The 27,374-nt window shown below is 36.7% G+C and overlaps 6 non-coding genes and 1 pseudogene across 6 annotated transcripts; 6 read left to right on the forward strand and 1 right to left on the reverse strand.

Moving 5' to 3' along the window:
- LOC115410430 (ryanodine receptor 2-like) overlaps window positions 1-27,374 on the reverse strand; it is a 244,401-nt pseudogene that overhangs the window by 117,641 nt on the left and 99,386 nt on the right.
- Window positions 4,969-5,041, forward strand: trnak-uuu (transfer RNA lysine (anticodon UUU)). Its single transcript has one exon. It is a non-coding gene; the product is annotated as a tRNA-Lys (tRNA).
- trnak-uuu (transfer RNA lysine (anticodon UUU)) lies at window positions 5,932-6,004 on the forward strand. Its single transcript has one exon. It is a non-coding gene; the product is annotated as a tRNA-Lys (tRNA).
- On the forward strand, window positions 6,413-6,485 carry trnak-uuu (transfer RNA lysine (anticodon UUU)). The gene has a single exon. It is a non-coding gene; the product is annotated as a tRNA-Lys (tRNA).
- trnak-uuu (transfer RNA lysine (anticodon UUU)) lies at window positions 7,493-7,565 on the forward strand. Its single transcript has one exon. It is a non-coding gene; the product is annotated as a tRNA-Lys (tRNA).
- Window positions 7,983-8,055, forward strand: trnak-uuu (transfer RNA lysine (anticodon UUU)). The gene has a single exon. It is a non-coding gene; the product is annotated as a tRNA-Lys (tRNA).
- On the forward strand, window positions 8,293-8,365 carry trnaf-gaa (transfer RNA phenylalanine (anticodon GAA)). Its single transcript has one exon. It is a non-coding gene; the product is annotated as a tRNA-Phe (tRNA).

Genomic DNA, 27,374 nt, shown 5'->3' on the forward strand with positions numbered 1-27,374 from the left:
AAATTGACTTTATCAGAATCCAGAGGGATACATTTGATCATATTTGGGACAAATGGATCCTTTAGCTGACAAATTGTATCCTCTAGCTGCCCAGAGTTTGTATCACTCCTCTAAAAACGTCCTCTTTTTTTATAATCCCCCTGTATTTATTCTTTGTTTTATATTTTTCTCCTTAACCATGTGTAATGTTAAAAGAAGCCAGAGGTATTGTAATGCTGTGATTGTTTTTCTAAGTGACAAATACCGAAACTGTAAGCACCTAGTTCACATCTTAGGGTTTTTTTTCACACTTTTGCATGTATAAAATAAGAAATACGAAAAGGGCTCTAATAGATAATAACTGTATGAATGGTACTGTTGGAGATATTTTGTCACCTGTTTCAATAAAAACAAAATGAAAAAAAAAAAAAAGAAAATGTGAATAACCTGAACAACGATGTACACCCTGAAATATCTTTTAAATAAGTGCAATTCCACTAATGTCGCAGCTTATTAACACAATTTACAGATCATAGTGAATCTACAAATGCAGAAAACACTTGTAACAGGCAGAATATTGTTGAAATTGCACTTATCAATTGTTTCGCAGTTGTTTCAGTAAAATCACATCCTAAACATGGAATAAAGTTGTGATTTATCAGACTTACATCTCTTTTAACTGCTGGATGTCCTTTTGATATTAAAAGATAAGGCAGAAATCAGATATCTTACATAAATGTGCTCTTCTTCTGCTTTATTTTTTGTATAGTTAAAGCCTGGTTTGTTGAGTGGGTGACCTGAAGTGGAGTTTTAGAAACACGTCAGTTATTGTTAGTTTGTGGCTTTTTTATTTACATAAAAATATTTCTAGAAAATGCTGTTCTTTCATATTTGGCATTATCATGAGTCCTAGAGAAATCAGGTAAAAGCTTGGAAAATACTGTAATAAATAAATGAGCGGGGCCATTACAGTGTGTTTTCTTTCGAGTTTGGATGTTTACTTATTCATTCTTTATGTAACAATGAACCAAAAATAGACAAATGTTGGTTTTACTAGGATGTATTTGTCCCCACTGAATATTTGCTGTCATGCTGCTCACTGCTGGGATGCATTACTTGAGCGTCTCCAGCGACATCTGCAGGTTGTAGCTTCGTTCTTGTTCTGGAAGCTTGGAGAACTCGACCAGACAGGGATGCTGCCGCTTGTTATCGTCTCGAACCTGGAAAGAACAGCAGAGACTAGAGCAGGGAGGCAGAGGAAAACCCCAGGGCTTTTCCCTTTAATGCTGCGTGTCATGAACGGGTGTTTGATAGAGTGTGTTCACCGGTGTATCCGATACTCACTGATCCGAAGGTCCAGCCCAGTTCGATCTTGTTCATCACCCACAGCTCGTGGATGTTTTCTGCTAGTTTCTCCCTGATCCTCTCCAAATGTGGAGGCAGAACAATCTACGCACAAACACAAAAGCTTCCATGAACTATTATTCTGGAATATTTTAGGCAGTAAACACCTTATTCTGTGTGGATATTATGAAGCACTTTCAGATTAATGCTAGCTGCTGATAGTCAAGTCCATAAGTATTAGAACAGTGACACGTCTGGTAGTTTTTCCTCTGTTCGCCAACACAGTGGATCTAAAAACAAATAATGAAGATGTGATTGAAGTACAGACTTCCAGCTTTAACAAAAATACTGCATCAACCACACTGCAAAAATCTAAATCTTACCAAGCGTATTTTAGTCATTTCTAGTCCAAATATCTCATCACACTTAAAATAAGACAGAATCACCTAAAGAGCAACTTTTCAGTGAAATATAAGAACTGATTTTTAGACAATAGATCTGGAAAATCTGATTTCAAGAAATCTTACCAAGATAATTTTTACTTGTTCCATTAGCAGATTTTTTGCTCAACTCAAGATTTTTTTTTTTTTTATTAATTCAAGATTTTTCTGCTTAATTCAAGCAAAAATAAAAAAAAAAAAAAAAGGGAAGCCACTTGGCGTTCTGCAGACATATTCTACCAAAGATTCCGATAAAAATGTACTTGGAGTCGACCTGAGAACATCTGGAATTTACTTTTTGATATAAAGTTTTATATTATATTTTCGAAATGTATCACCTCTATGTAAGTAGCTTTGGCTTGAGTTAATATTAAAAATAAATAAATCACATCACAGAGTTAGAACTTCAAAGCACTTAAACTCAAATCCCAGCACTTGTCAGACCTTGAAAACACAACATTCACTGCAAAAATCTAAATCTTACCTAGTGTATTTTTCTCATTTCTAGTCAAAATATCTCATTACACTTAAAATAAGACAGAATCACCTAAAGAGCAACTTTTCAGTGAAATATAAGAACTGATTTTTAGACAATAGATCTGGAAAATCTGATTTCAAGAAATCTTACCAAGATAATTTTTACTTGTTCCATTAGCAGATTTTTTGCTCAACTCAAGATTTTTTTTTTTTTTTTATTAATTCAAGATTTTTCTGCTTAATTCAAGCAAAAATAAAAAAAAAGGGAAGCCACTTGGCGTTCTGCAGACATATTCTACCAAAGATTACGATAAAAATGTACTTGGAGTCGACCTGAGAACATCTGGAATTTACTTTTTGATATAAAGTTTTATTTTTCGAAATGTATCACCTCTATGTAAGTAGCTTTGGCTTGAGTTAATATTAAAAATAAATAAATCACATCACAGAGTTAGAACTTCAAAGCACTTAAACTCAAATCCCAGCACTTGTCAGACCTTGAAAACACAACATTCACTGCAAAAATCTAAATCTTACCTAGTGTATTTTTCTCATTTCTAGTCAATATATCTCATTACACTTAAAATAAGACATAATCACCTAAAGAGTAACTTTTCAGTGAGATATAAGAACTGATTTTTATACAATAGATCTGGAAAATCTTATTTCAAGAAATCTTACCAAGATAATTTTCACTTGTTCCAATGTCAGATTTTTTTTTGCTTAATTTAAGCAAAAAAAGGTGTCTGTGGTATAAATTCAACCAATAGTTTTACTGCTAAAGTGTAAACAAAGAAACAAAGAAACCAAACCAAAAATAATACCCCTTGCCTCAACTTCAGGGGGTGGGGTAATAAATTTATCAGAAATAGTGAAAATTTCAAGAGTGGAAAAATCAACAATTTGGTTCACTCTGAAAATGAAAGAATCCACTGGTGAATTCAGCTACAACAAAAGACCTAATAGAAGATGGAAGAAAACTAAAGGAGATGATGACAGAAGAAAAACCAACATCCATCCAAGTCCAGATCAAACCTAAACCTAAGGAGGTCGACGAGTCTTTATCAAAGACTCCAACCAACAGACGCCTTCATGAATGTGAATACAGAGGATTAACAACAAGGTGGACACATTAGAATCTGACAGAAAACATCTAAAAAACACTGATCAAAGACACTCTGGACACATGAAACCAACATGAACCTGGACCAGAATGATGGAGAAGAAAAGGACAAGCTGATCCACATCAGACCACGTCATGGGTCCAACGTGGACCTGGGTCACTGCTGTTTACTGATAATGTGATGCTGATAGAAGAAACAGGGTGAATTCTGAAGTTTACGGATCCATCCTCTCTGATCACATTCATACAAATGATGAAAAACTGATAGGACGGAGCTTCACAGTGTAATATAAAAACAGAAGGCACTGCTGTCCCTCTTTCTACCTTTGCCTGATGAAAAGCAAAGTAGTGTGAAAACCTTTCAACAAGGCAGGTGTTATTTAGGCTCATTAGAGTCCAATTTATACAGGTATTTGTCTTAAAACACAGTGAGGCATTAGTGATGCATTAGTGCTATTAATGGATTCGGCCATCTATCTTTGATACATGTGAGAACCAGTGAAAAGAAGACAGATAGCTGATGACTGAAGCTGAAACCTGAAGCTCCCAGACTGGACTCAAATCCTTAACACAACCTGAACCTTCAGACAGCTCCAAACAAAGATGGGAACCAATTAAATTGTCCTCACAGCTTTAAAGTCCACATGACGCTGCTGCCGTCTGTATATGAATAGTGTGCTGGTGAAGGGTACCTGGCTGGTGTCCACAGGTGTGGGGGTGAATGCTGCCTGGCTCAGGGTGATGGTGGGTCCCAGCAGGTCTCTGGCTGCTGTCTGGTCTGCACTGGCCTCCAGCTTTAGTTTCTCCCTGGGTAACACAGCCTCATAGCAAGGAGCGTAGCCTGGAGGAGGGAGGAACTTAAACTCCCCGTGACGACCTCCAAGAAGGAAGCGAACCCTGCATGACAGAATACGAGGACACACATTATGTTATGTACACCCACAAACAGCCTGGGAAACTCAGATAGTAGAGCATCAGACTTTTAATCTGAGGGTCCAATATTCAAGTCCCTGTTCAGGTGTAAGAGATAGATTTGGGATCTACTACTGTTAATTGCTTTTAAACATTTGCACCAGAGATGTCCAATCCTGGTCCTCAAGGGCTGGTATCCTACATATTTTAGATGTTTCCCTCTTCTAGCACACCTGACGGTCGTTATCAGGCTTCTGTAGAGCTTGATGATAGGCTTATCATTTGAATCAGGTTTGTTGGAAGAGGGATACATCTAAAACATGCAGGATACCGGCCCTCAAGGATCAGGATTGGACACCCTTGATTTAAACTATACAAAATATCCTTCACAAGTTTGCTCTCAGGGATACCTAAACTGTGGCAGACTCCGAACGGTCTGAGTGATGTTCAAGAGGTGATCAGTCAACAATGGAGATAAAGGGTAAGTCCATGTTGCGGAGTTCTGCCACTCACATAGTAGAAGAGAAATGACCAGATGTCCACATTTATATAATCAAGAACAATAGAAGCTACTGACTGGTATTTACATTTCCTTTGAATTGACTTCATGTATCACTACTTGTGACCCTATGAGAAGTCAATGGAAATGGATATTTGCATATGACTCCTTGGGGCCAAATACAGTCTCACAGAGCCTGAGTAGCTCAGATGGTAGAGCATCAGACTTTTAATCTTAGGGTCCAGGGTTCAAGTCCCTGTTCAGGCATAAGATGTTGGTTGGCGCCCTACCACTATTAATGGCTTTTAAACATTTACACTACACAAAACATCCCTCACATGTTTGATAATAATGAACAGGCTTTGCTCTCATGGATACATAAACTGTGACAGTCTCTGATGTTGAAGAGGTGATCCAAAGTCATGCATCAACAATGGAGATAAAGAATAAGTCCATGTTACAGAGTTCTGCCACTCTCTCAGTAAGACAGAAAGAACCAGATGTCCACACTTTTATAATCAAGAACAACCACCTACCAATGAAATGGACAGATGATGGAGGCAACCGACTAGATTTACATTTCCTTTGAACTGACTTCAGGTATCGCTACCGTAACAGATTCTAACTCTTTAATTCTCCACTTTGACCCTACAAAAAAAGAAAGTCATTGGAAATGGATATTTACCTCCGCCAAGGAGGTTATGTTTTTGCCAGGGTTTGTTTGTTTGTTTGTCTGTCTGTCTGTTTGTTTGTTTGTCTGTCCGTTAGTGTGCAACATAACTCAAAAAGTTATGGACAGATTTGGATGAAATTTTCAGGGTTTGTTGGAAGTGGGATAAGGAAGAAATGATTAAATTTTGGTGGTGATCGGGGGTGGGGGGGCCCACGGGGGGGGGCCACTGATCAGCCTTGGCGGAGGTCTGCGCTCTCCGAGTGCTTCTAGTTACAGATGATTCACAAAGAAGTAGACTGTCTACTGACTGAAAATAGAGGCCCAGAGTAGATGCAGGGTGGGTATTGACTAGCTTCATGGTTGACCCTATAAGCTATACTTTTTAAATACATTTTAGCTGTGAATGTAATGTAAAGTACTGAGAAAATCATTGTAAATGGATATTTGCAGATGATTCTTTGGGGCCAATTAGGACCCCCACAGAGCCTGGGTAGCTCAGATGGCAGAGCATCAGACTTTTAATCTGAGGGTCCAGGGTTCAAGTCCCTGTTCAGGCATAAACTGTACATCAGGTTTTACACATTTACATAATACACACCTCACATCAACTTAGAACACTCCTCCCTCTCAAGGATACACAAACCTCATTAGACTCAATGAGGTAGAAGTGACTGAGGTGATCCATCAAAAATGGAGATAATTGATTAAGAGTCCGTGTTGAGGAGTTCTGACCCTCTCTTGACAGGACAGAAATGACTAGTTGCTACTGTTGAGCCTTTCAGATTGGTGGATCCAAGCCGAAATACCTCAGCTGGGAGAGCTTTAAACTCAAGGTTTGAAGGTCCCTGGTTCAACCCCGAGTTTTGGCAGATATTGAGGCAATAATAATAATGTAAAGTACTGAGGAAATCGTTGTAAATAGATATTTGCAGATGATTCCTTGGGGCCAAATATAGTCTCACAGAGCCTGGGTAGCTCAGATGGTAGAGCATCAGACTTTTAATCTGAGGGTCCAGGGTTCAAGTCCCTGTTCAGGCACAAACAGCAGGTTGGTTATCTACCACCACTAAAGGCTTTTAAAACATCTCTCACAAGTTTGATAATGAAAAGGCATTGTTCTCAGGGATACATAAACAGCGACAGTTGAAGAGGTGATCTATCAACAATGAAGATAAAGGATAAGTCCATGTTAAGGAGTTCTCTCAGTAGGACATAAACGACCAGGTGTCCACACTTATGTAATCAAGAACAACCGAAAGCAAATAATGGAAGCTACCAACTGAAATTATGTTTCCTTTGAACTGGCTTCATGTATCACTACCTTAAAAGATTTTAACTCCAACTACAGTCTACTCTCGTTCAACCGCCCGCCGTTATACCGCCATTTTCGCTCACTGCCGACCAAAACCATTGCACAAAAATCCCCAATGCATTATTCCATTAGCTACCGCCATTTCCGCCTATCGCCATCCACCAGCCCAGTTCCATGCACAAACAACACTTATACCATTGATTTCCCGACCGTTATACCACCAGCGTGATTGCCATCGAGTACACATAAATTTTAACAATGCACTGAAACAAACGCGCCAGACGCTGATCGCGACAAGCTACGAGTAGGTCTACGGAACGGCCACCGTTCATTTATCGCAGAACACTCAGTAGGTCAGGATGTCGGGAAGAGGACGTGGGATTAAGCCAAAGCCTCAAGATGATGGGGTGTCATTTCCCGACACGGTATAATAATGCTTAAAATGTTTCCCCACTTTAAATGATCCCTTACAACATAACAGAATCAAGATTTATTTAGAAACGCAATTAGAACGGGTTAACGGAGGCAGCATAGACATCATATAGTAAAGACATGCACATTATGGACGCAACCCGTTGTAACGCCATTTTCGCTATACCGCCAATTTGGCCGTGAACGGAAGTTGGCGGTATAACGAGAGTAGACTGTATTTTGCTTCACTTTGACCCTACAAGAAGTCCTTGGAAATGGATATTTGCAGATGATTCCTTGGGGCCATCTACAGTCCCACAGAGTCTGGGTAGCTCAGATGGTAGAGCATCAGACTTTTAATCTGAGGGTCCAGGGTTCAAGTCCCTGTTCAGGCATGTTAACCAGTGTGTCTGCTATTGTTAACTTTCAAACATAATTCAGATTAGAGCTTCCAATTCCTCTTGACTGTCAATTACAGCTGTAGGAGCTGAAATCAATGGCAGAATTTGGCAGTACACACTTTTCTTCTGCATCTCAAACCATCCATGCTGGGACAGGAAGTAATAGAGTTGTCAGGTCACATTACAGCTATGTCACATATTTAACCACTTTAGCCACATGAAAACACAAAGAAGTAGACTGACTGAAAACAGAGGCCCAGAGTAGATGCAGGGCGGGTACCGACTAGCTTTATGGCTGATCTTACAAGCTGGACTTTAAATACATTTTAGCTGTGAATGTAAAGTACTGAGGGAATCATTGTAAATGGATATTTGCAGATGATTCGTTGGGGCCAATTAGAGCCTCACAGAGCCTGGGTAGCTCAGATGGTAGAGGATCAGACTTTTAATCTGAGGGTCCAGGGTTCAAGTCCCTGTTCAAGTACAAACTGAAGGCCAAGTTTTACACATTTACATAATACACACCTCACATCAACTTAGAACACACCTCCCTCTCAAGGATACATAAACCTCATTGGACTCAGTGAGGTAGAAATGGCTGAGGTGATCCATCAAAAATGGAGATAATGGATTAAAAGCCCATGTCGAGGAGTTCTGACCCTCTCGATAGGACAGAAATGACTAGTTGCTACTGTTGAGCCTTTCAGATTGAGGGATCCGAGCTAAAATAGCTCAGCTGGGAGAGCGTTAGACTGAAGATCTAAAGGTCCCTGATTCAACCCTGGGTTTCAGCAGATATTGAGGCAATAATAATGCAACTTCTGCAGCTGTTAATGATGGCTATGGACAGGTTGATTATTATTAGGACTCATTTGTATCCTGGCCATGAGATTGAAGTCTTATGATTTCATAAAATTGGGACCCTTCTGACCACCATGGATTTCTTTCATATCTTTATTCAGGGTTCCTACAGGTTTCCCCAAGTTAAATTTAAGACTTTTAAAGTCCTTTTTAAGACTACTTAGGATAGAATTTAATATCCATTTCATGGCAGTAATGGCAAAAATTTGTGACTCCTAGAAGTTTGGAAAATGTATTGATTTATTCCAACACCTTGATTCCCATCGTTTTGCAAAGTTTGCAATACTTGGTTCCTATTTTCAACATAAATTGTTGAGTTGGAATGGGTGGAACTGAGTAGAAAAATGCAACTTTCTTTGTAGTTTGGACAGTAAACAGACACATTTAAACACAACACAGCCAACAAGTTTATGGCAACATAACTTAAGACCTACCATATCAAATGTAATACTGTTTAAAGACTTTTTTAAGGTATTAGATACAGATTTGTAAATTCAAGACTTTGTAAAACCCCGCAGGAACCCTGTTTATTTATTTTGGACTTTCAGAAACTACAGACTATAACAATCTGACAACTCAAGTATGTAAACTGAGTTAAACATTTTTGGTACTTACTTGACGCCGGCGGAGAAACTGGCCACAGGGAAGAAAAGACCATCAGAGTTAAAGTTCTCGAACATGCCCTGAACCGGCTGGCCGTTAATCCTGAAGGAGATACTGGGCACGCTGAGGTCCAGACAGCAGCTCACCACATCCTCAGCTCTCAACAGGTGCTGATTGGGTGAACTGACGGACCGAGCGATGCAACCTGCACAGGATTGGTGTAAAGAATGAAGGCTTCAGGGATGGTATGAAATCCAAATACAGAACAGGGAACAGAGGACCCAAAACCAGCTCACCTGACCACAGATGGAGTCCATCGAAGCCGTAGGAGTACAGGTCATCTCCCACCCCGTTGCCCCCCCACCCTTCCCCTCCGCTGGGGTAGGGGGCATAGCCGCTTGTGTTGGCCCAGCCCACTCTGAGGTGAGTGGCCTCAGCTGTGACGAAGGGCTGGGCCTGATCCACTATCAGCTCGTAGTACCACTTCCTGTACTGGGCCGAGCCGTCACTGACTCCCAGGAAGATGTTAGGACGCATGCTTTTAAGAAGATGAAAACAAACGACCGGGTTAGAATGGCAACTTCTGTAGGTTTTCACAGACACCGGATGCTGTGAGTGCCATTTGTGGACAATAAAAGTAGACGGTACAAAAGATTTAGATAACAGCACCATGACATCATCTGTAGGTTTTTGTGGACTTCCTTTCTGGAGCATTAATAAAAGTTTAAAGGTTAACTCACTATATTATCCCCATAGGGAAATTCAGTCTCTGCATTTTACCCAAAATACACACACAGTACCTAGCATTAGCATAGCAATTAGCATCAGTACATAGCACACATTATGTCTACTTCTTAGGGCGTGAAGTGACCAGGAGAGTGGATCTGGAAGAAGGCAAGAGGTGAAGGAATAAAGCTAACATGAAGTTTCTTAAAGTGTAATACCACTGATGGCCACTAGATGCTGCCCCAACAAGCCCTGGTTCCCACAGACTTACACTGAACTGGGCCTCATTAGCTTTATTTGGAACCTTTAATACCATTAAGTGTTCTAAATTTTTCCTCAGTTAATAAGATCTCTGCCGTACTGCGCTTTGATTGACAGGTGAAATTGACATCCTGTTTGTCGAACCCTCTGAGCTTCTGTTTATCTAATAACCATATTTTTTCCTGACGGACAGTTTTGAGCTTATATTGAGAGAGTACACTCAAAATATTTGGAGTAAAAAAGTCAAAATTTGAATAATGTGATGAGGTGGTGAATAAAAGTAGGAACTATCAACAGATAATGAGGAATGTGGGGCATCTCCGTAAATTATACCTCAGTAAATGATTCACATGAGACTTTTATAATCAGGTCAATACATATTATAATTATTAGTCAAGGCCGCAACAGAATAAAGTGCAAGAAAAAATGTGCAAGCATAAAGATAGTACAAAAGACAATATAATATTCATAATCACCCAGGGGATAATTTGGACTCTTCTCATAAATATACAACTATTTATGTGTAGAATTACAACTTTATTCTCAAAAAGTGGCCCCTAATCCTCCTTTATTGTGGTTAAAAGGCCAAACTAACAAAACTATACAATTACTCTCTTATGCAATGACTGGTGTATTTAGTGTTTTATTGAGGTAGCATTTAGCATTAGCTCATACATGACCCCTCATAAGCCCTATTCGGACTGCATTAGTTTAACATAGGTACGTGGGGTAAAGTAATAATCGCCAGAGATTTTAGTCCCGTCCGAATGTGCTATGTCAGTAATCATTACCGCACAATGTCAGTAAATATTACAGTGACTTTTATCTTATGTAAAAGGGTCCCGGAAAATGACGCCAGGTCATACTAATCCTGTGCGAATAGACCAGTAGTTAATATGTGTGTAGATATTCCATCATATCCTGTTTACAAATGTTTTTTCGCGGACTTTCAAGCATGGAGGCTCTTGAAGAAGCGCTCAGTTTTCCAGTAGGCAGTCGTACAAGCGTGTTTGAAACCTTGTGTACTGTCGGAATTGGTGTACGACAAACAGAATTCAGTAGCAAAGGAAAGGTGAAAGAACTTGTTAGAGGAACGGGAATTCTGATTGTTTTAGGATGTAAGCTAAGCTACGTAGCAGGGCTATGTGGCTAATAAAAAAATTGTTAGTAGCATGATCATCCAGTTGATGGACAATATTAATATTCTTGGCAGTGATAACAGGAAGCAACATCATACGCACATGACAACAGGAGGGGACAGCGGTGCGTGAATGGATTGACCCCTCCCACTTGTGGTAGTTACATCTGCCAAGGAACGGCGGAGGTTATGTTTTCAATGGGGTTTGTCTGTCTGTCTTTCTGTCTGTTAGCGAGATAACTCAAAAAGTTATGGACAGATTTGGATGAAATTTTCAGGAAATGTTGATACTGACACAAGGAACAAATGATTATATTTTAGTGGTGATGGGGGGGGGGTGATCTGCCTTGGCGTAGGTCTGCGCTCTCAGAGTGCTTTTCTAGTTTTACTGATATTTCTTATCCCGTGCAAATTGGCCGTTAATATTGACGACATCCTGTGATGAAGTGGCATTACCCAACGTACCCATGTAAAACTAATCCAGTCCAAATAATGCAATACTCTCATAGCTCCGCCCCTTTCATCCAAATATGGTCACATCTGACTCCAAAAAGCAAACTTTGCATTGGCCAAATCACAAACTACTGGCGTTTAAATGGTTGTTCTGAAACCAGTGGGTGACGTCAGTTTTTTCATTATATGGGGTGAGAAAACTCTCCATCTAATGCTAATGCTAACTGTAACTGAAACTGATAACAAACCCTCTTATGTTAAAAATCCACCAACTAATTTTACTTATTAAATTGTCAAGAACAGGGAAATTATAGAAACAGTTTTTTTCTGTCAGGCTGCTGAAAATGTGGATATTTTAACAGGAAACGTCACCAGGTTTATGAGCCAACCACTGACTGAAGTTCCTCCTCCTCCGTCCCTGCAGGAGCACCTCCTGCGTTTTACCGTCAAGGTTAAAGTCAGGTTGAGGTCACAGTGGGCGTCTGTGGAAGTGGGTGAGTCATGGTTTGTGTCCTCACCTGCTGACGTGGTTGACGAGGCGGGTCTGCAGTAACAGATCTCTTCCTGGCAGCAGGTTGTCGCAGATCAGATGTTGGTTGGAGCGAACGGCAACACCGTGACACACACACAGTGAACACAACACATCCAGAACCTACAACACACACACAAACCACAAAATATGACATCACTTTAACCCTCCGGTATCCTGCCCATAGAAGTCCTTCTAACCCCAGAAAGAACGTAATGTGTGCAGTGCAGTAGTAACGTCAAAATGTTTTTCATGTTTGTTTTTTGACTTTTTAATATTTTTTTACATTTCATCGACTTGAGCCATGAACAAAAATACCTAATACTCAATAACTGACATATTTTTAACCCTTTAAATGTCATGTTTGTAATGTAATCAAACCCGTAACACAATAACAATAGGACTACATATTTTTTTTTATTTTTTCATCCTGGCATATGTTAACACCAACAATGGTTAATATGCATGATTATTTTTTTGTGCTAGGTCAAATATTAAAATGTGTCAATGTGCATATTTTACTCCTTTGGTAGAAGGGTGTTAGTGTAGGAATTTAACATAATTTACATTGTGCTGATTTTAGTGGACGGGTCAGAATTTTAAAAATCATTCAAAAATGAACAACTTTTGAATTCTGACCTGAAACAAATTGTGAAAAATAATTTGACCTTTAATAACATGAAGTGCAAAGTGTGCATAATATGATCACCTGGAAACTGGAAGGTTAACAAAAGAGTAGTTTCTAGTTATAACAGTGTCATGTAATGTAAAAACATACATTTGTTTGGCATATTAACATGAAAATATTTTTATTTAACCCATAAAGACCCAAACCTCCACCATCAACCAAAACAATCTACTGATCTAAACTGTTTAATAACTGTTGATCCACTAATCATATCAATGCATGTTAATAATTGGTGTAAAATACAGTTTTTCATCTTTTCATGGTCATCAAATATGACCCATTTGGACGTTTAGAGCCTCTGTAGTTACCGTGGAAACACCGTCATCTTCTACAACATTGATTCACTAGTAAAGTCCATGGAGTTGGATCAATGACAGTGGATGGAGACACAAAAATGAAAAGAAAACAAGAACAAATAATACATAAAATGAACAAAAAAGTACGAAAATTTATAATATAATAAATGACAGAGAAAATAGGCAAAAAATTAACAAAAAAATTATAAAAAGCAAATGAAATAATAAATAAAATGAACAAAATGAATAAAAATCAATAAATTTATATTCAGTTAATGATATATTTTGCAACACTATCATCTTCTACATTTATTCACCAGTAAAATTCATGAAGTTGGATCAATGACAGTGGATGGACACACTGGGTTTATGTTCAGTTAATGAGAGATTTAGCTGAAAAGGTCACTTTTTCTTCAGTTTCTTTCTGCTTTGATATAATAACCTTTGAACTGACTTTGAGTTTTCATGAATATCTAAATCAAATATAAGAAAATACATGATTTACAGTGGAAAAAATGGTAAATGGACTGCACTTATATGGTAAATTTCCACACTTTCATGGTGCCCAAAGTGCTTTACAAAGCCTCACATTCATACACCAGTAGGCAGCTGTCGCCACACAACGCTCTACTGGGTGAAATTTAGGGTTCGGTGTCTTGCCCAAGGGCACTTCGACATGTGGACAGTTGGAGCCAGGATTCGAACAACCAACCTTTCAGTCACTGGATGACTCGCGCTACCAACTAAGCCACAGCCGCCACCAAAAATGCAAAATATTGAGGATAATATTAAAATAAATGGTGACAAATCACTCAACCCTTTGGGGTCTACGGTCACAGCCGAATCACATGACATTTGAGGAAACCGGAGAAAATGTCTATGTAAAGATATGCTTTCATGTCAAATATTTGAGTATAGTTTTAATTTATTACAATTTTAATTTTATATACCTAATATTTGGAACCAATATTCACTTTTAAAGTCTTTGGAAACATTCGTTAAGCCTCTTTGTGTTATTTGTGCAATAAATTATATAAATTTTTCAAATTGGATTTAATATTTTTAGTGTTTTTTGGCCTTTTGTGTTGATATAGTAGGTCAGTGGTTTTGGCTCCTGACCCCATTTTAACATCACAAATTTCTGGCGACCCCAGACATTCAAAACGGAGACATTTTTTTTTTTGCTAAAATTAATTTGTTTTTGATCATGTAATAGTTTGCTATAATATGTTGCAAATAAACGTTAATTTTACACGACATTTAGGTTATATAATGTACATTTTTATTAGTAAGTTTTAATTTAAAAAAAAAAAAAAATCAATTACTAGAAATTTCAGGCGATCCCTTTTGAATTCCAGGCAATCCCACGTGGGGTCCCAACCCTAAGCTTAAAAAACACTGCATTAACTGCTCCTAATCCCCTTTTTCAGTTGTGTGGTACAGTCTGTTCTTTCTCAAACTGATCAAATCTTGCACCACAAACATCTGAAACCAGTGTTCAAGGGGTTAAACAGAAATGAGGAGGACAGAGGGTGTTATTTAGAGGTTCACCTGGGGTCTACATCCACCAGCAGCACCAAAGTTTGCGTTGTAATAACGTCGATCCTTTTACAGTGAAACCTTGCCACTTTAGTAATTTTTTTTTGTCTTTTGTTTCTATCAATTACTAGAAATTTCATGTGACCCCATTTGAATTCCAGGCGACTCCACGTGGGGTCCCAACCCCAAGGCTGAAAAACACTGTAGTGGATTAAAGTGAAAAAATAATAGACAGATGAGATAGATGAAGTTATGCTGAAAAAAAAGATACCAAATATGGGTATAGTAAACATGTTTTTATATTGTATATGAAGGCAAACTCAAAAGTACTCCAAAACGGCTAAAATAGGCTCAGACCGCTAAAGGTTAAGAAAGGTTAATTAGAGAGAGAAATTCATGTGGGAGCTGCCACAAAAGTAGCCCTGGGCCTTTACGAGTTAATAAGATGAAGTGTAAAATGTGCGTAATACGCTCACTCAGAGGCTGGAAGGTTAAAGCGCCTCGCTCCCTGTCACTGTGACCAAAGTGAACGTCCATCTGCCAGCCGTCCAGATGCCACCGTTCACACTCAGCTCTTTAATCCTGCCTCAGTAAACCTCACTGTAGAACATTATCCACAGGCTAAAACACTGGTGGGAGCTGAGTTTAGAGTCGTTCACTCATGTTAACTGGCTGTTCTCATCATTACCGTCACCACTGTTTGTTCAAATATAAGAACACGTCCATGTTTGTACCTTGTGGTTGCGTCCGTGTTTGTCCAACAGAGATATGATGGATTTGATGTGTCCCTCTTTGATGATGTTCAGGGCCTCTGGACTCTCCACCAGAACACAGTGAAGCACCTCCAGTATCCCTGTGTAGAAAACAATACAACAACCGTATGAAATCACATCAAACATGAACTATCGAAGTCTGGTTCATTTTATTGTCTCCATCCACTGTCATTTATCAAACTCCATGGATTTTACTGCTGAATAAACGTAGAATATATCATTAACTGAATATAAAAACAGCACCTACAACCTTATGTTGTTGATTTTTATTTGTTTGTGTTCATTTTATTTATTAATTCATTGTTTTTTTGTTCATTTTTTGCTTATTTTCTCCATGTTATCTATTATTTTGTAAATTTTATTACTTGTCTTTGTTTATTTTGTTCATTTTATTTATTATTTGTAATTGTTTTCTTTTCATTTTTGTGTGTCCATTCATTGTCATTTATCAAACTCCATTGATTTTACTGCTGAATAAATGTAGAAGATGACAGTGTTGCAAAATATATCATTAACTGAATATAAAAACAGACTCTACAAACTTATTTTGTTGATTTTTATTTGTTTTGTTGAATTTATTTATTAATTCATTATTTTGTTAATTTTTTGCTTATCTTCTCCATGTTATTTTTTATATTGTAAATTTTATGACTTGTTTTCTGTTCATTTTGCTCATTTTATTTATGATTTGTTGTTGTTTTCTTTTCATTTTTGTGTGTCCATCCACTGTCATTGATCCAACTCCATGGGTATTACTGGTGAATCAATGTTGTAGAAGATGACGGTGTTTCCACGGTAACTATGGAGGCACTGAACGTCCAAATGGGTCACATATCTTGTACATTTTTTAAATTAATTTTGTTCATTTTTATTCATTTTACTTATTATTTTATTTGTTTTCGTTCATTTTGTTACTTATTTAGTTTATTTTTCGACATTTTGTTGCCTATTTTATTATTTTCATCTTCAATTTTGATAAATTTGTGGCTTATATTGTAAACATTACTCATTATTTTGTTGATTAATTATTTGTTTGTTCATTTTGTTGCTTATTGTATTCTTTTTTACTTCATTTTAGTAAATTTCTTTGCTTATGTTTTCAAGTTATTTATTATTTTGTACATTTTTATTCATTTTTGATCATTGTATTTATTGTTTAATATATATAAACCCAGTGTGTCCATCCACTGTCATTGATTTAACTCCATGGGTTTTACTGGTGAATCAATGTTACAGAAGATGACGGTGTTTCCATGGTAACTACAGAGCCTCTAAACGTCCAAATGGGTCATATCTGATGACCATGAAAAGACAAATACCTGTATTTTACACCAATTATTGACATGAATTGACAGGATTAGTGGTTAGATCAATAGATAGTTTTAGTTGCCAGTGGCTTTTATATCTTTGAAGGTTAATAGCGTCTATTGTTACACCTCCGTTTGATAATAAATGAGTCTAAAACGCAAACAAATACAAACCAAGCTTTTATGATCAAGGGTTAATGAGCTGTGATGCCTTTTTATGTTGCTGTTGGTGTTATTTGACTGTAGACGGTTTATCTCTGCATAATTGTGGATGTAAATATGAACAAAACAAATCTGCTGATTAATGAGGCCAGTTCTGTTGTGGCATATACTGTATGTCTAAGAGATGATCCTTCATAAGCTGATAGGATTAGAGGTTGAACAGTTATTAAACAAAACATGTTAGATCAGTAGATGGAATGTTTCTGTTCATTTCAGAGGCTCAAATGCAGGAGGTCAATCGAACAATAGAAGTGGGCGGGACTTTCACAGGAGGAGAACTCAACTCATTCAATCAAAGTCCATATATGACTTCTATCAGTGATCAATAGGAACTGTATTGATATCTGGAACCATTTACATGTGATACACCATCTAAATATGGACTGTTATCAGTAAAGGAAATTTTTATATATTTCAAAATTTATGCAATTTATTTATAAAATAATATTATATTACATATTCATCAAAAACTCAAAAATTTATGTTACTCAAAACTGTGAACAAACTTTGTTGATATTGTCCCAAGGACGATACATATAAAATCTGAAAAGAATCCAACCAGTGGCTTAGAAGAAGAAGACGCCAACAAAGACAGACACGACACCTTCACAATAGGTCGTGACCTATTGGCCAGTAAGATAATTAGCATTAGCATTAGCAATTTGCAAAATATCTGCATTCATTTGGACAGGTATATACAGAAAATATTTGCAGGTACTCTATCCAAATGTATTAACTCTATTTAATAAACTAGCAGACTTGTAACAAAAAGAGCAGAAAGAAACCACTGAACTGAGTGAGAGTAAATAAAAAGAAGATTCACTGGAAAAAATGTAAATCTTACCAAGTTTATTTTTTTTCATTTCTAGTCAAAATATCTTATCACACTTAAAACCAGACATAATCACCTAAAGAGGAACTTTTCAGTGAGATATAAGAACTGATTTTTAGACAACAGATTTGGAAAATCTTATTTCAAGAAATCTTATCGAGATAATTTTCACTTGTTCCATTGGCAGATTTTTTTTGCTTGAATTAAGCAAAAAAAAAAAAATCTTGAATTGAGAAAAAAAAAAAAATATATATATATTGAATCAAGCAAAAAAAAAAAAACCTTGAATCAAGCAAAAAAAAAATCTTGAATTAAGCAAAAAAAATCTTGAATCAAGCAAAACAAAATCTTGAATAAAGCAAAAAAAATATTGAATCAAGCAAAAAAAAAACTTGAATTAAGCAAAAAAAAAAAAATCTTAAATCAAGTGAAAAAAATCTTAAATTAAGCAAAAAAAAATCTTGAATTAACCTCCTAAGACCCAGATATGGGTTTTCTGTCCATATTTGTGGACAAGAGTTTCACAAAAAAGAAAAAGAAAAGGAAACTGTCCACCACAAAGGACATTCCACGAAAATTTAAAAACTGCATCTGAAAAAACTGTTGCATCATGCTGTTTCCAATATAGGTACTTATTTAATTAATAAAAAAAACAACGTTGTACGTTGCTGACATTTCCTGGGTCTTAGGAGGTTATGCAAAAAATCTACCAATGGAACAAGTGAAAATTTTCTTGGTAAGATATATTGAAATAAGATTTTCCAGATCTATTGTCTAAAAATAAATTCTTATATCTCACTGAAAACTTACTCTTTAGGTGATTCTGTCTTATTTTAAGTGTGATGAGATATTCGGACTAGAAATGAGAAAAATACACTTGGTAAGATTTAGATTTTGCTGTGTTGTTGAAATGTAGACAGTGGTGATCTTGAGTTTGACCCTTCAAGGTCATGACTTCCTATCAGTGATCAATATTAACTGTATTGATATCTGTAACCATTTCCGTGTTACAAGTCATTAAAATATGGACCATTAGAAGTAAAGGCAGGCTAAGAATCACCACCCACGGAGACTGAAATTCACCCTCTGGCCTCATCATTCAGTATTATCACTTCATGATCCAATAATAATCAGCGATGAGTCATGATGTGATGGGCTGACGTACCAGAGGAGGCCTCCAGTCGCTCCAGTCGGCTGATCAGCCAGTCCAGCGAACCAGAAAACTGGGCACAGTTCTTCCTGTTTCCTCTGATCAGTGCAGCTGTGAAGAGACAGGAAACGAGGAAACTCTGAGTCACACGGAAAAAAGACGACTGGAGGTGAAGAGATGTGTTTTCAGTGGGTGGGGTTTTATGAAGGAGGAAACGGATAAACAGGATATTTATTCAAATGAGCAATCGGTCAATGTTGTTTATACAGACAATGAGTCTTTAATACCTACATGTATGTGGATTAAATTATGTAAATTAATCCACAAGGGAAAACAAAATATGTGCTGTAAATGTCTTATAACACTGTCTGACTGGGATTAAAGTCAACATAAAGAATAGAGTTTAATGTGATTAACCCTTTATCTGGAAAGTGACTATTTTTGGTAATTTCCGCATGCATTACAAAACAGTGACAGTAACAGTTCCAGTGAGGATAATGAGTCACCAGTCTCAAGTCCAAAGTGGTCTCCAGGGTCTGTAAGGTCCACCTGTGCATGAACAGTGAGTGTACCTGCTTTATTCAGTACCATGAAGTAATGGTACTAATGTGAGGAATGACGTTCAAAGGGGTCATGTGGATGTGGACAGGGGTCTGGACCAGCACGCACAGGGGTCTAATGTTCTAAAAGTCATGTTCTAATGTTCTAAAATGCATGTACTGTTCACATTACATGTGTTTTTCTTGTATTTTTGCATATATCTCTTGTATTTTTTTATTTATTTGCCCCATTGGTCAACAAACCAAATACGGTAACTTCATTAATCTTGATTTTCTACAGGACAATAAAACTTTTTTTTTTCAAATCAAACAAGTAATAAAGTCTTGTTATGTCCTCCAATATTACAGTATGATTAAAATGTTGAATTTCGGAGTGCTGTATAAAGGGTTAACCTTCCAGTACCCAGGTGAGCATATTATGCACACTTTGGACTTCATGTTATAAAAGGTCATTATTTTTCACAATTTGTTTTAGGTCAGAATTCAAAAGTTGTTCATTTCTGCATGATTTTTAAAACTCTGACCCATCCACTAAAATCAGCACGTTGTAAACATGTTAAATCCCTACACTAACACCCTTCAACCAAATGAGTAAAATCCACATTTTAGAACATTTGAAGTTGTGATGTACATGTGTAAATTATAAAGTGAAGCATAATAATGTTAAAATTGTGCTTATTTTTCTGACTGAATTTCAGGTTGTTCATGTTGTTCACATCTTTTAAAGGATAGTTTGTACATGTGAACATTTTCACCATGTAATTTAACTTTTTTCACTAGAAAAAAATCAGGAGTTGACATTATTATTAGGTTATTATGATAGTATTTTACTGGTCTGATCCACTTGAGATCCGAATTAAAATGATTTTAACACCTTTGATTGTTAATATCTTCAGTGTAATTTTTTCATTTCACAAATTCATCCCAGAGACCGAATGGGACCCTTTGGTTTTGGTCCATGGGCTGTATGTTTGACACCCCTGCTTTAGGGTTTTTTTTCCAATCAAATGCAAAATGTTAGTGAATGTTTAACCCATAAAGACCCAGGGCTAATTTTGTGACAGTTCCTAAATCACAGGTGTCAAACATGCGGCCTGGGGGCCAAATCCAGCCCGCCAAACGGTTCAATCCGGCCCCTAGGATGAATTTGTGAAATGCACAATTGATATTGAAGATATTAACAATCAAGGATCTTAAAATCAGTTTAGGTCATTTCAGTCTAAAGTGGATCAAACCAGTAAAATACTATCAAAATAACCTATAAATTATGAAAACTGCGAATTTTTCTCTTTGTTTTAGTGTAAAAAAGTTACATTATACAAGAATATTTACATTTACAGACTAGCCTTTATAAAAAAAAAAAAGTGAATATCTGAAATCTCTTAAGAGAGTAAGAGAGGTATGCGTAATTTTAATAATATTCTTCCTGTTATTAACTGTTTTGTGTATTTTTAGATCCACTGTGATCTCTAAGTTGTGATTCACATGTATAAATGATAGACTAATGTGTAATATCCTTAACATTGCACTTATTTTTCCTAATATTTACAGGTTGTTCATATTTGTTCATGTTATGTTATGTTTAAGTGCATCTCTTATAGAGCTATGATGCAACCCCCACATCTGTCCACATCTGTACATGTATATATATATATATATATATATATATATATATATATATATATATATATATATATATATATATATATATGTGTGTGTGTGTGTGTGTGTGTGTGTGTGTGTGTGTGTGTGTTTAATACCCAGTAGCTGGTACAGGGAGTTGAGGATGGAGCTCCAGGCTTCTCCAGCGACTCGTCCGACTGCTTCTGCGAAATGCGCGGCGCTGCTGTAGACGTGGAGCCGGTCGATGCATTCCAGCACCAGGCTGATCATCCCCTGCACAACCACACAACCACATCTTTACTGCCAGTTCACGCTGACGGATTATACCATAAATGGAGCAGGATGCCGCCCACCTCCTCCTGGAACAGGTTCTGTCGGTTCTTCAGGGCTCGGAGCCGGTTCTGCTTGTCCTCATGTTCCAGGTGGTCGTCGGGCGGTTGGAAGTATCCGATCAGATCCTGGAGGCTCAGACTGACCGAGTCGATGGGCAGGTCTAAGGTGGAGCTCTTCCCTTTTTTCCTCAGCGTGTCCAGACCCCTGTAACGCACAAACCCGACAGAAATATGAGCAAACAAACCCAATTCATCTGGGTTTAAGACCTTCAGCCTTAACCTTCCCATATCCAGGTGAGCGTATTACGCACACTTTGGACTTTGTTATAAAAGGTCACATTATTTTACAAAATTTGTTTTAGCTCTGAGTTCAAAAGTTTTTAAAATTCTTATTATTTTTATTTTATTCATTTATCTATTTGTTTATGGTGATCTATATAAGTATGTACATTTTCATTTTCATCAGTACTTTTGCGTTTTAATTTGTGACTTTTGAAATGGCCTATGTGTTATTTTGTTCATTTGTTCATTTATATTTGTTTATTTATTTATTTTATTATTTATTTACTGCGAACATGCAAAGAAACAAAATAAAACAAAATGAGGCAAATTAAGACAAAATAAAATAACATTTAAATGAACAGAATCTATCTTCAAGTACATACAAGTCTGAATTTTGCATGGTCAAAAAAAAAAAAAAAAGTGTACCATTTCTATTTTATGCATTGCGTTTGTTTACAAGTTTGAAGGAAACTCAATAAAAAAATGTGAAAAGAAAAAAAAGAATTCAACAGTTGTTCATTTTTGCATGATTTTTATAATTCTGATCCATCCACTAAAATCAGCACATTATGAATGATGACCTAGACATCATCAAAACAACAAACAAGCAAACAGACCGTGATTTCGTGATTGCCGGAGCGGAAGTGAAAGTGAATCTGACACACTTTACTGTTCCTCTAACTCTCCGGGCAGCACATACACACACACAGGAGCAGCCAGCAACAGAATCTCAACAGCAAAAAAGTTAATATATCGGTTACATATTGGCTGATGTTGATTGATCAGTGATAAGCTATAATCGGCCCGATTAATCGGTGATAATCAACTCGATTAATCGGCCGACCAATTAATCAGTCGGGCTCTACTTGAAATTATAAATGTTATATTTGTTAAATTAAAAGTTCTATAAATGTTGAAAAGTTCTATAAATAAAGTTAAAAAAAAAAGCACTTTCTCCTGATGCGTCTGTGATTAAGATGATATTAATAACCTGAGGCAGGAGGACAGACTGAAGCACCGGTGTCTGAGCGCTCACTTATCGACGTGGACGGTTTGACTCTTAGACCACATCATTCATCACATCAGCTGAAGCTGTAATATTATCTTAGAGCTTCTGCATCAATGTGTGTGTGTGTGTGTGTGTGTGTGTGTGTGTGTGTGTGTGTGTGTGTGTGTATCCACCTGATGAAGAGGTTGAACAGGAACACAGTACTGCGGATCACTCTGGCCGTTCGACTCTCCTCGTGTTGTGAACGGGAAAGCGTCAGGCCATCGTCCATGTGACCCTCGTGGTGCATGATGGCCTGAAATACCACACATTTACTCAAAACAACTGAAAAACAATCACCTTCTCAACAATTAAGATGACAGAGTTTCACACAAACAAGAAATGGTTCATCCCAAGAGAATTCTGCCAAAGGATCTTCTCTACATTTATCCATCACCAAGTGGTTTCAGATCAGATGTTTCTGCTTTTGCGTGAACGCATATTTTTTTAAAAATAAACCTTTGCGAATAAAAAAACTCATATCTGGGTCTTAGGAGGTTCTAGTCCTTATCTCCGGTGTTAATTTCTTCTCCATATTCCATTCCATTGTTCATTAACCGGAAATGAGATGAAGGAAGAAGTGTTAAAGGTGTATTTTCACATTATAACACCTTAATTAAAAGTATACACAATATTTTTGCATACTTATTCATGTAATATTTGGCTAGGACATATTGTACAAATTTCTGCTCTAATTATGTTTTAATGTGTATATTTGGTATATGCTGTATATATAAATACATATATATATATATATATATATATATATATATATATATATATATATATATATATATATATAGAGAGAGAGAGAGAGAGAGAGAGAGAGAGAGAGAGAGATATATACATACACACACACACACACACACACACACACATATATATACACGGTGCAGTTTGTTGGGGGGGGGGTCAATCTCCCCTCTGGTTTTTACATCCCTACTTCTGACCATAGCAACGTGGTTGTAAGGCTATTGTATTCCAAAATTACCAATATCTCCCAAAATATTGGTCATATCAACTTGTCGTTTTCACTCATCTGTTCCTTGACCAGAAATACGTAAGTATGACAAACTGCAGCAGTCAGCTGTGTACGGATTTAGTGTGAATTCCCTGGACACACACACACACACACACACACATACACACACAGAGGCCACTTGGCTTTTATAATATAGATATTTTTTGTAGTATTGATCATTTCTTTCCTATACCTTTTATAAACTGTGACACACTACAGTTTCCCCTGAGATTACTAATGTATTCTGATTGTGGTTTCAGGTGAGTCGGTTACCTTCCTCTGGACTCCGCCCATCCGCGCACACTTGGCGTCGATGGTCTGGTAGGTGAGCCACAGACAGGTGTCGACGTGTTGGATGTAACACACAGAGTCTCCGTACTTAATGTCGGGGACGCCCATCCCATCCACCTCCTTCTTCACACCAGAGTCCAGCTTTTCCTGAAGCACAAAGACACGAACACAGACAACATTTTCAAACATGTCATTGTTTTGTTTAGTGTAGTTTAGTTTAGTCTTAGCTGTCTTAACTCTCTTTTTAATTAATGTGCTGTAATATATTGTTTATTTTAGGGTGGCTATTGTCATCAGACCGGGGACTACAGCAGGATACTAGCCATGTCGGCTAAAGCTGCCCTTTTACCTGATATGTTGGTCCCATATGAACCATTTCGGACCCTGAAAACCTCAGGGACTGGTCTTTTGCTGGTGCCCAGAGTCAGGACTAAACAGGGTGAAGCTGTGTTTCAGTTCCATGCAGCTAAACTCTGGAACAGTCTTCCTGATGATGTGACACAGGCCTCTACTCTGACAGTGTTTAAGTCCAGGCTGAAAACAGCTCTGATCAGCTGTGCATACAACAACTGAAAGTGTTCTATCTTTTACTTTACTTTAATTGATTATTATTAATGTTTTATTGATTATGTTTTAATTGTGTGTTCTTAACTTGTCTCTTTTCCATTTTTGTAAAGCACTGTGAATTGCCCTGTGTATGAACTGTGCTATACAAATAAATCTGCCTTGCCTTACTGATACAGTTAATTAATTGGGATTGTCCACAACATTATAAACTAATAAACTAAAGAGTTCACACACTGAACTAAACTAAACAATTAGAAAGATGATGAAAACAATGACAAACACAGCACCTTCACAATAGCCCACAAGTATAAGCCGTTCTGTAATCCATTTAAGCAGCGTTTTTTCTCTTCTACTGTGCTTTATTACATAACACCATCCACCCTTTTCTTCACAGAGCTGTGTAAGATGCCTTTACCTTGGAGGACCTGAAACAGAAGGCTGTGGACTTCACGTCGGCTTTCTCTTTGTCCATCAGCAGCAGAGATTTGTCCTCAATCAGACTCAGATACTTTCCTGTGGTGACGTGTCTCAGTCTGAATGGTTGACCCCAGCGGATGTGACTGCCGCTCCACCTGCACACAAACACAACCAGGACATGGAGCGCACAAACACTCAACAGCAAATGCCAGTTACAACGTGGACCGTGGATCAGTGGGAAATAATAATAATAATAACAATAATAATCTGAGAAATTAATAAACTGAGAAACGCACAATCTGTATATGTCACTGCTTTAAAGATCTACTGATCTAAACTGTTAAATATCTGTTGATCCACTAATCCTATCAATACATGTCAATAATTGGTGTAAAATACAGCTTGTCATCTTTTCATGTTCATCAGATATGACCCATTTGGATGTTCAGAGGCTCAGTAGTTGCCATGGAAACAGCGTCATCTTCTACAACATCGATTCACCAATAAAACCCATGGAGGTGGATCAATGACAGTGGATTGAGACACTTGTCAATAAAATGAATCAAGACAATGAACAAAAATGTGGGGGGAAAAAATGAAATAAATAAATTGAAAATGAACAAAAACAGGTAAAACAATTTAGAATAAAATAAATAACATGGAGAAATTAAGCTAAACATGAACAAAAACAAATGAAATAATACATAAAATCTACAAAATAAGGTTGTAAATGCTGTTAATGATATATTTTGATATGGAAAGTCTTTTCTTCAGCTTTCTCTGTTTCTACATGATCAATAAATTAAATATAGGAAAATACCAGATTTTCACTGAAAAAATGCAAAATGCAGAGGATAATATTGTAATAAATGGTGATAAGTCACTTAAAAAGGTAAAGCACTGGGTCTTTATGGGTTAAACACAGCTAATACAAAGTACTAGTGAACATTTTACGAATATAGTTAACCATTATTAGCTACAATATTCATATACAGTAATTTAATACAGTTCAATTTATTTAACCTGGGGTTGTGTAGTATTCCAAACGAGAAGAACTGCACTAATGTCTTTTTTGTGATGTAACAAACGACAAAACCTGCTGCATTATAGCTGCTAACTGCTAGCGGCTAACCGTGTAGCGGCTAGTTAGCAACTCTCAACAACAGTTAGCAAAAACAGCCTTGTGAACTGCGCATTTAACAATATAAGAGCCTGATATTATCATCAGGAATTTGTGGAGAACTCTTAAAAGAGTCAGTACTTAGCTAAAATTCAGCAGCTGAGCATGAATATACCTTTTAATAAATGCTAACATGTGTGCTAATGCAGCTTGCTAACATGCTAACCATGGCAGCCCGTCACGTGTCTGTGTTTCATTCATACCTTGTTTTTGTTTTCATCCTTGGAAAATCACACACACCACTTTATAAATTAAGTATATCAGCCGGGGTTAAATGTTATAGAACAGAAGTGGAAAAACATGCAGTCACATGTGGCAGGATGAACTAGCAAAGCAAAAAAATGCATACTTAACGGTGTTGAACTGGTTTTAGTTCAGGTTCAACCAATATGACCAATATGATCTAAAATAAAATAATATTATCGTAATCTATAAATATTGACCCCAAGTTTTATTTTATTTAGTGCAAAAATATAACATTAAATTATGAAAATACTCACATTAAAAAACTATCCCTTGACAATAAAATGTGAATAACTGTGGGATAAATAAAGTCTTATCTTCATCCTTGTTTATTGTTTTGTTCATTTTTGTTCAATTTGTGTAGAATTGTGTTAATTTTTAACTTATTTTGTGTATTATTATTATTATTATTATTATTATTATTATTATTATTATTATTATTATTATAAACCTTTATTTAACCAGGATATTTTAAATCTAATATTACATGAGAATATTTACATTTACAAGCTACCCTTTCACAAAAAAAAGTGAACAAATATGAACAACCTGAAATGTCTAAAGAAAAATAAGGGCAATTTGAACAATATTCTACCAGTTAGCAACCTATAAACATGACCACAGCTGGTGAAATAATGCATTATGCTTATTATTACTTACATACTTATATTACTTACATATCGTTATTGTTACAACTATTATCACTTTACTATAATTTTTATCCAGTGTTTATTAAACTATATTTACATATCGTGCATATTACAACATTTGAACATAATTGCTTATTTGTTAACTACTATTATTACTACTTTATTATTTATTTTTTCTACTAGTACTTTCTAATGTAAAATTTCCTGTTGT

Source organism: Sphaeramia orbicularis, chromosome 19 (assembly GCF_902148855.1).
Source record: "Sphaeramia orbicularis chromosome 19, fSphaOr1.1, whole genome shotgun sequence".
Taxonomy (NCBI): Eukaryota; Metazoa; Chordata; class Actinopteri; order Kurtiformes; family Apogonidae; genus Sphaeramia; species Sphaeramia orbicularis.